Genomic DNA, 9,987 nt, shown 5'->3' on the forward strand with positions numbered 1-9,987 from the left:
TCAAACCGCGCGTTGGGCTTTGTGCTGACAGCTCAGAGCCTGGAGCCAGCTTCAGATTCTGTGTCTCCCCCTTTCTCTGCCCCTCCCTTGCTCATGTTCTGTCTCTCTCTGTCTCAAAAATAAATAAAAACATTTTAAAAAATTAAAAAAGAAAACTACCGGGATGGAATGTATCCCTAGTTAGTCATGATGCATCATCTGCCTCGTGTCAAACAGAACGCTTAGATTACTCATATACTCACAGTTAACTATATTAGACACACTGCACATTTCATTGTGAAATGACAGCATCTACTGTAAGCATGAACATTCAAGTTTTAGTTATGAAGGAAGTTAGTAACCATGTAATAAGTATTTAGGAATTTAATAGTGTACTTCTAGTTTTTTCTCCTTCCACATATTGTGGAAGACAATCACCTGACTCTATCTTCTGATTTTCTCCCTGTGCTGGAGTCATCTTTAAAATCATAAGAAGGCACCTGGGTGGCTCAGTCAGTTGAGCATCCAACTCCTGATTTTGGCTCAGGTCATAATCCCAGGGTCGGGGGATTGAGCCCCGTGTCAGGCCCCCCATGTTGAGTGTGGAGTGTGGAGCCTGTTTGAGATTCTCTCTCCCTCTGCCCCTCTCCCCAGCTCACACATTCTCTCTCAAAAACAAATCAAATAAAACCAAATCATAAGGAAATCACTCTAGCCTTCTTGGCTTATCTATGTTGTAAATCGAACTTTAACTACATCCACAGAAAATTTTTAGCAGCTCAAAGTCTCCAGGAGAAAAATAGCACATGGTTCTATTCTTCACCACTCTCTTATCTCTTGTCCCTCCTGCACTGCCGCCTCCCTAGGTCAGTCGGGAAACATCTCTGGAGTTGTAATGATTTTCCTGGTGTCCACCAACCCCAGCACACCTGGACACCCCTTGCTGTCATATTTTAAGAATATTCATCTAGTGTAAAACCTGTTATCCGGTACGCCTTAGCACCCAAACACTTTGTTTCATGCATTGCACATACACCCATATGTACTGTAGACCCTTTGACCTCTTGAGAGGAGAGACCATTTTGTTGATGTTTGCATACACAGAGGCTATCCTGGCCCAGCATGTGGTAAACACCTATGAAATTCTTTGAATCGTGAAAATATCCAGAGCCATGCGGCTCAGTATTGGTATTATGTTTATGAAACACAGTCCAGTTAGCAAAAGTAACGAAAAATAAATCGTATTTTTTACTCAAATATCTTGTAGGACATTAAAAGAAATCCAAACACGTTACCCACAGCAACACTTACTGAAACTCCCATTCTTCTCTTATTTGCTCTTTTCTCACCCACAGCTGCTCCAGTGCAGCTGTCCTTAAGGCCCTTTCCAGAAGAAGACACTCTGTCCACCTTCCAAGTACCCACTGTTTTTTTCTACTTCCTCAATAATTTACTACAAGGATGGATTTTGCCTCCAGTCCATCAAGAAGAAATCTTTCCATAGACAGGGAAACTGGGTTGAAAATGATAGAATTTGGGGCATCTGGGTGGCTCAGTCAGCTAAGCGTCTGACTTCAGCTCAGGTCATGATCTCACACTCTGAGTTCGAGCCCTGCATCGGGCTCTGACAGCCTGGAACCTGGAGCCTGGAGCCTTGAGCCTGCTTTGAGTTCTGTGTCTCCCTCTCTCTCTCTCTGCCCCTCCCCCACTTGTGGTCTCCCTCACGCGCGCTCTCTCTCTCTCTCTCAAAAATAAACATTAATTTTTTTTAAAGAAAATGATAGAATTTTTATTAGGGTCCTGAAGAAGGGAGGAAATGTATAAACCCTCCTCCATTCCTAATTTTATCCCAACACAGTTATAATAATAAAAGAATTTCACCATCAATTCAAGTGAGGAAGAGGGGGAGGGGAATGGAGATAAATCATTGCTCTTATAAATTCTCCAGTTACCAGTGCTTCTGAAATCCCATCATATTCTATTTCCATTTAAATTTATACATAATATATGTATGCATACGCATATGTATGACTGATACATGTACATGTAGCCTATGCGATAGAAAGTTTTTGTAGGTCTCAACTACAAAAGTTCTTTCATGTATGCATTTTCTTTGAAATCTTGCAGCCATTTAAATTTGGTATCATTGGCCAATTTAAAATGTAAGACGACAAAATCATACTTTAAGTTAACCTACCCAAAGTCATACCTTAAATCAAGTGTCCTTTCACTATGCTTTGGCCTGTGGCTTTCATCCCATTGGTATGTTTATTTTAACTCTCTCTATTGAAATAAAACTAATGTTACAGGTATTGTGTCTTATCTTTTACACCTATTATGCTCATAAGTACTTCTTGAATTCTTAAGTATAATTAATCCTCAGGATTTGTGTACTATTCTACAGTATATCTGCCTACTTGAATACTGAATGCACCCTTTTACCCTGTTAATTCATTTTAACATGGATTAACATCTTTTCGGAAGTAGACTACATTGTGTTAAAGATGGAAAAGAATATCTCAGTAAAGAGTTATTTGTTCTCTTTGTATCAGTGGGAGAAAAATAGGAAAATCAGTCATGGTGTGCTAGCTGAATGAACATCTGAAATGTTCTAAACTTGCCCATCAAACTGACCAATTTCCTGGTTGATGAGCAGTGCTTTGTGGAAGCTAGAAAGGTATTGATATTTCACAGACCCTTTACAAATAGCTGGTGTGGTTAGTGAGCTTCTTTAGCTGTGACTACTAAATACCAAACAAGAAGTCAATGTGGTCAAATGTTTTACGCCAACTCAATGAAAAATATCAATCAAACCAGTTATTTATTTGAATCAATTTGTTGTCAGATTAACAAGAAGGAGTTTGTCAAAATAGCTGATCCACATGCAAACTGAAAAAGTTGTTTGAAAAAGATTATCTCATTTACAACAAATATCCTTCTGTAAGTTGTTGACATTATTTTCACGGTAAATATGGGGTTTGGCTAACATATATACTTTAAGCTTCATTAAAAGGCAGAAAGTTGACTCCATTCAGTTTTAGGAATAAAACCTCATTTTATGAAGTATTAATTTTTAAAAAGAAAACCAGATATACTATTTGAATTGTTCACGGGGTCTGATTACCTGGACTATATTTCATTAGATCAGTCTAACTTTTAGATACTATTGAATGCAGTGACTATTGACATAATTTTTTTCTAAGCCAGGAGACTATATTAGACTGAACTCAGTGCTATCCAAGTTTACAAGATGTTCTAGAGGGGGAAAAAACTATGATTTATTTAATTATAAAAAGTAGAAATTTACCAAAGTCGTTGCTGCCCTTTCTTATTCTCTAACAAAGTATGCAAATGTTCCAGTTCTCAAACACTAAACATGTTGCAAATGCTGAAAATGCCTGCCATACACAAAATTCATTTGTCAGGGAAAGAAATCTAACTTCCCCAATTCACATTAAGATTTTCCAAATTCGTACAACTCAAATTCAACATTCAATTTGCTATAAATTCACAAGTTGCTTGGTTGATACCATTCAAAACAAAGTATCTTCATTATGCTCACATGATATAGTAGGTCAGACAGCAATTTTTTGTAGGGTGCAAAGTAATGCTTCTATCTGTGCTTTATTTAAATACAATATTCTCTCATATATGCGTGCTTTAAGTTGGGCATATCATTGAAGTTGGCCATTGTCGAGGGAAGTCATTTTAAACAGAGGAAGGACCCGGTGGTTTGCTCTAGGTTTCTGCCCCTTGATTTTGCAACACTTATCTCTGGCTGCCAACTGGCCTATTTCACCACCGCCCTCCCCACGCATCCTCCCTGCCAGCTGCATCTTGGAGCTTTCCAGGGACCAGAGCCCACTGGAATAGTCAGGTTGGGTTACATTTTTTATTCTTTAGAGTTAAGAATGCTTTCCTTGAAAGAAGGTGTGCCCCAGATTTTAGAGCTAGCCCTAAACATACTCTGGGAGAAAAAGCCTCCTTTTTTGGAGCCAATATTTGCATTACTAAGTTTTGTTAGGAGTCTGATCTTTTTGGACAAAACACAGGAAATTCTTTTCATGCTGAAAATGGAATCTTTGCCTTATTTGCTATTTTCCACATAAGACCTCTACTACCTGTCTACCTCTTCCCTGTTTCCTGTGTTAAATATGTACTTAGTACACAGTAATTACAGGGACAGGTTCCAAATCTGTTTTGCAAATGTCCAAGTTTTCAAAAATTATGATAAAACATACTTTCTTCATAAAATTCAGTGTAGTAAAATTTTAAATTTACTACCCTCAGGGACATACTGCAATCTCAATTTCAAGAAGAGAACAATGAAGGTTAAAGGCAATATAGGCTTAGATGTCAGGCCACTGGTTATGCTCAGCGCTAGCTAAGAGTTAATTTTCTCTGACACTTGGCTTCAGCAGGAAGACAAATCACTGCTTATCCTGTGCCTTCAGATCAAAACAGTAAACTTAAAATGCGTGAGGAGAAGAATGAGCAGTGTGTTTACACATCTATCAGCCAAACAAGATTGTGAATTCCAGGAGAGCAGACTCTGTGTCTTGCTTCCTGTGTGTAGTACTCAGCCTGCCTGAAAGTAAGGGGCAATAAATGGATGAATGAGTGACCATTTACCCAGCTCTTGGGGTAAAGACCTCTCGCTTTCCCACTGTATTCTTACTGCTCCTACTGCAAAGGGGTCCTTGGAGTTTGCTTCCAGAAAGCAAACAGACAGGCAAGCAGGCAGGCACCTTTGTGCACTAAACCCTGAGTGAGGAATAATATCTAATATCGTATGTACAGAGTCCACCTCTAGTCCCAAGTCCAGTTTTCTCCAACTACCAGTTTAGCGAGGAGAAAGTTCTGGTTGCTGTGAACAGATATCAGACTTGTTAGACACATTATCAAATTTGAACTGTTCAATTCCAAATGTATTTTTTAAAATGCCTGTGTGCCAGGCACTGTGCCAACTGGTTAGGAGACAAAAGTGAGTTATGAGAGAGAGAGAGGAGAAATTGAGAGAAAGAGAGAGACAGAGAGATGCCTGTAAGGGGTCAGAGCTGAGGGAGCCCAGAAGAGGGATACTAAGCCTATAGATCTGAAAGAGGCTTCCCGAAGGTGATGACTCTTCTGCTGAATGTCGAAAAGATGAGGTAGAATTATCAAAGCAAAGTCATGAAGAAAGAGAATCTCAGGCTGGGGACACACCTTGAGTAGAGGCGAAGAATCTGGAGTCAGCGCGAAGCAAGTAGATGTCAGCGACCAGCTCCTTATTGCCCGAGCTTAGAGTGTGAGGCTGGAATGTGGGGGACGAGGCTGACAGAGAGATGAGAACCCTCCTAGACTAGGCTGAGACTTCATTTGGAAAGCTGTGGTGAACCACTAAAGGACTATAAGGGCTAAACTCACTCATCTGAATTACTGTGTGGCCTCTGACTCTCCCTTTGGCCTCTCTGTTTCCTCATCCTTCACCTCCGTGTATTTCTTATGCATGCTGAGTGTCCTTACCACGCTTCAAAAAGCACTATTAGCAGAAACATGGCCTGCTTAGGCAATCAAATTTTTCCCCCCAGAGCCTTTGTATATTATCATATGGAACAAGATCGCTTCCAATGCAATATGGTTCACAGGCTAGACTGCTCTGATAAAATTGAGAACATTCACATGGAAGACGCCACAGGCCTCAGTCATTACATTCAGATTTTATACTTAACAATTCACCTAATCCCATCAAAGAGGAGAAAAGAAAACAAATTTCACTCAAAAAAAAAAAATGAGCAACGAAGTCTTTCAGGACACTGCTTTATTTTTTTATTTTTTATGTTTAAAGATTTACATCCAAATTAGTTAGCATATAGTGAGACAATGATTTCAGGAGTAGATTCCTTAATGCCCCTTACCCATTTAGCCCATCTCTCCTCCCACAACCCCTCCAGCAACCCTCAGTTTGTTCTGCATATTTATGAGTCTCTTCTGTTTTGTCTCCCTCCCTGTTTTTATATTATTTTTGTTTCCCTTCCCTTATGTTCATCTGTTTTGTCTCTTAAAGTCCTCATATGAGTGAAGTCGTATGATTTTTGTCTTTCTCTAACTGACTAATTTCACTTAGTGTAATATCCTCCAGTTCCATCCACATAGTTGCAAATGGCAAGATTTCATTCTTTTTGATTGCCGAGTAATGCTCCATTGTATATATATACCACATCTTCTTTATCCATTCATCCATTGATGGACATTTGGGCTCTTTCCATACTTTGGCTATTGTTGATAGTCCTGCTATAAACATGGGGGTGCATGTGCCCCTTTGAAACAGCACACCTGTATCCCTTGGATAAATGCCTAGTAGTGCAATTGCTGGGTCGTAGGGTAGTTCTATTTTTAGTTTTTTGAGGAACCTCCATACTGTTTTCCAGAGTGGCTGCACCAGCTTGCACTCCCAGACACTGCTTTAATTTATTTGTTGTAGATAATCTTGCATGTTCTGGAAACAGTGAAATAAGAGGTTTATGATCATATGTCCCAGTTGATTCTTTGTAGACCCAGGATGATGGGAGAGAGGTATGTGGTGGTGATAGAACATGGAGGCCACAAGCAATATCAGCTTCAGAGTTAACGACCTACTTTTCCCCTATCTCTTGCTCCAGTTCTTACCTCCTCATCTGTTTCTCTTGGTGCTATCAGGAGCATAAATGAGGGCTTCGGGAAGTGTGAAAGGCGAGGCTGATTAAAAAATATGTAGGGGTGCCTGGGTGGCTCAGTCGGTTAAGCGTCTGACTTTGGCTCAGGTCATGATCTCACAGTTCACGGGTTCGAGCCCTGTGTCAGACTTTGTGCTGACATCTCAGAGCCTGGAGTCTGCTTCAGATTCTGTATGCATCTCTCTCTCTGCCCCTCCCCAACTCTCTCTCTCAAAAATAAATAAACATTAAAAAAATATGTAGATACTCTGAAGTTCACTTACCATGTGCTTTGGACTGAACTGTATCCCTCCAAAATTCATATGTTGAAGCCCTTGCGTCCAATGTGACTGTATTTGGAGATAAGGCCTTTAAGGGGATAGTTAAGGGAAGATGTAAAAGGTGGGACCATGATGCATTGGACTGGTGTCCTTATAGGAAAAGAAAGAGACATGAGAGACATCTCTCTCTGTCTCCTCGTGCACGGAGACCATATGACCACATAGCAAGAAGGTGGCTGCCTGCAAGCCAAGGAGAGAGATTTCACCAGAAACCAAACCTGCTGACACCCTGATTTGGACTTCTGGCCTCCAGAACTAGGATGAAATAAATGTCTATTGTTTAAGCCATGCGGTCTGTGGTATTTTGTTATGGCGGCCTGAGTGGACTAATTCAACAGGGTTATCCCTACATTTCATGTAACCTCTGCCTTGCAAAATTCAGAGTCTGGCCCATGCTGGAGTAGACTGGGAATATACACACTTAGGTTCTTTTTCCAAAACAACAAAAAAACAAAAACAAAAAAGTCTTCTTTAAGTGTATAAGAAACATACATGGGCATAGTAAAATGTTCATATAATACATATGGGATTTGAGGACACTTAAATTCTTCTACTCATCCCAGACCCTCATTCCTGCACTCCTCCATCCCAGAGGCAACCACTGGAAAATATCACTGCTAATACACTAGAATATAGACAAATGAATAGACATAGATAACCCCTCTTTTTATAGAAGTTAGAACATGCTACATATACTGTCCTGAATCTTGTTTTTTTTACTTATCAATATTTCAGGTAAACTCATTTCATAATAGATATATCTGTAGAGGGGTTTCATATTTTAAAAGTTATGATTTTTAAGAATATAGCACAATTTATATAACCTGTCTTCTGTTGACAGGACATTCAGGATTTTTTAATCTTTGTGCTTCAATACAAATAATACCACAACAAAATATTTGCACATTCATCTAAAATACATTCTTAGAAATGAGATTCTGGTTCAAAAATATTTGCATTTTTAGATGTTGTATGTTTATTTTATAGAAATTGCCAAATGCAAACATTCTTCTGACATCTGGAGACAGCAGGAGGCATTTAGTTGGCTCCCAGGCTGTACCTTTCCGTGACATCATTATCAAAGGTCTTTCCTAAACAACCTGCATAGTCTAAATGCCATATGATTAACCTGAACTTGACCAAGGGAATCAACCTGGAATGCTAGGTCACAGAGGAAGTCACCTGATCTGCTGAGCAAACAGGCCTTCTTTCTGTTATTACTCATGCCTCTAGGACTCTTTCCTCTTCCAACCTGCTGCCACGTGAATTGCTGTAACTCAACTCTTCAGATTCTTCTCAGTTTCTACCTAGGAAGAGAAGACAAGGGGAATAAAAATTTAAGGACTGTGTTTCACTCCCACACCCTAGGGAACATGCTTAGTTTTCTTTAATAAGCCTTGGGGAGAGAAGATTATTTTCTTGAGAAAATGTTCAATGTATTCATTGGCACTTTGAACAGAGCTGGACTGCTTCAGAGGATCACACCAGTTTGGCTCACGTGAGTCAAAAGTATTTCAGCTTTTTATTTTCTGTATTCCCTCTGTGGAGAAGGAAAGTGCTGCGAACCATTTGCACTAATAAACTCTTCCAAAAGACCTGAGAGCATGAGCATTTTCCCAAGTCTAGATATTTTCCCTCATACAAGTGGATCCCCTGGAGAAGTGACAAATAAACCCTGATCAAGTCTTACTAGATTCATGTGATGTTTTATTTTATTAAAAAATTTTTTTTTAATGTTGGGCTGCCTGCGTGGCTCCATCGGTTGAGCATCCGACTTCAGCTCAAGTCATGATCTCATTGTTCATGAGTTCGAGCCCCATGCTGGGCTCTGTGCTGACAGCTCAGAGCCTGGAGCCTGCTTCCGATTCTGGGTCTCCTTCTCTCTCTGCCCCTCCTCCACTCATGCTGTCTCTCTCTCTCTCTCTCTCTCTCTCTCAAAATAAATGAATAAACATTAAAAATTTTTAATGTTTATTCATTTTTGAGAGAGAGAGAGAGAGAGAGAGAGTGCAAGGGGGGAGAGAGGAAGAGGGAGAGAGAGTTCCAGGCAGTCTCTTCTCTGTCAGCACAGAGCCTAATGCTGGGCTCGAATTCATGAACTGGGAGATCATGACCTGAGCAGAAGTCGGACACTCAACCAACTGAGCCACCCAGGTGCCCCTAGATTCATGTGTATGTTTTAAACCTTGATTTGGTGGTTTGAGGTACAGAAGCACCAGGGGATTTGTAGTTTACTAAAATAACCACACATTCTAGTCCATTCAACAATCCATAGGGGCCTTCCTGGGATTTTGGAACATTTCTCCTCTTGCTAAAATTATTTTGCGTTTGTTACTTACCATTGGAAATAAACATCATCTGAAATGTCTTTGAGTGAAGTTAGTGGGGTTTTCTGATCCTTCAGCTTGAAGTGTCACCTCAGAGAATGCTAATGACTCTGACTTAAGGTCACACAACACATGGCCTTCTCCCTCTTAATGCTTATCCCAGTACAATTTTATTTTATTTGTTGATTAATATTTAAATCCTACCTCCTATGAGCTTCTTGAGGGTATAATAGTGTTTGATTTTCTTCAACATGCATCTAGTACGTCTTTGCTAACAGTTAGTAGATTCACACATTAGTTATAAGCAGAGTCCAACAGTGAATGCAGGATCATAAGGGTGATTTGGGGCCCAATGTAAAACTGAGAGATGAGTGCAAATCATCTCTTAAATTAGAGAATGGTGTCAAAGAATATATTAATCCAGGACTGAAAGCCCATTACCTAGATGTCACAAATATATATTTAAGTAAATCCGTGGTTTGTCTAAAAGAAATAGCCTCCTGCTAAAGTACCCTTGTTTGATCTACACCAGTGGTTCCCAGAAGTGTGGTCCCTGGTTCAACACCACTGGGAAACTTGCTGGGAATGCTCATTCTCGGGCCTCAGTCAGACCTACTGAATCAGAAATTCTGGGGGAGGGGCCTACCAGTCTCTTTTAATAAGTAT

Source organism: Panthera leo, chromosome B1, assembly GCF_018350215.1.
Source record: "Panthera leo isolate Ple1 chromosome B1, P.leo_Ple1_pat1.1, whole genome shotgun sequence".
Classification (NCBI taxonomy): Eukaryota; Metazoa; Chordata; class Mammalia; order Carnivora; family Felidae; genus Panthera; species Panthera leo.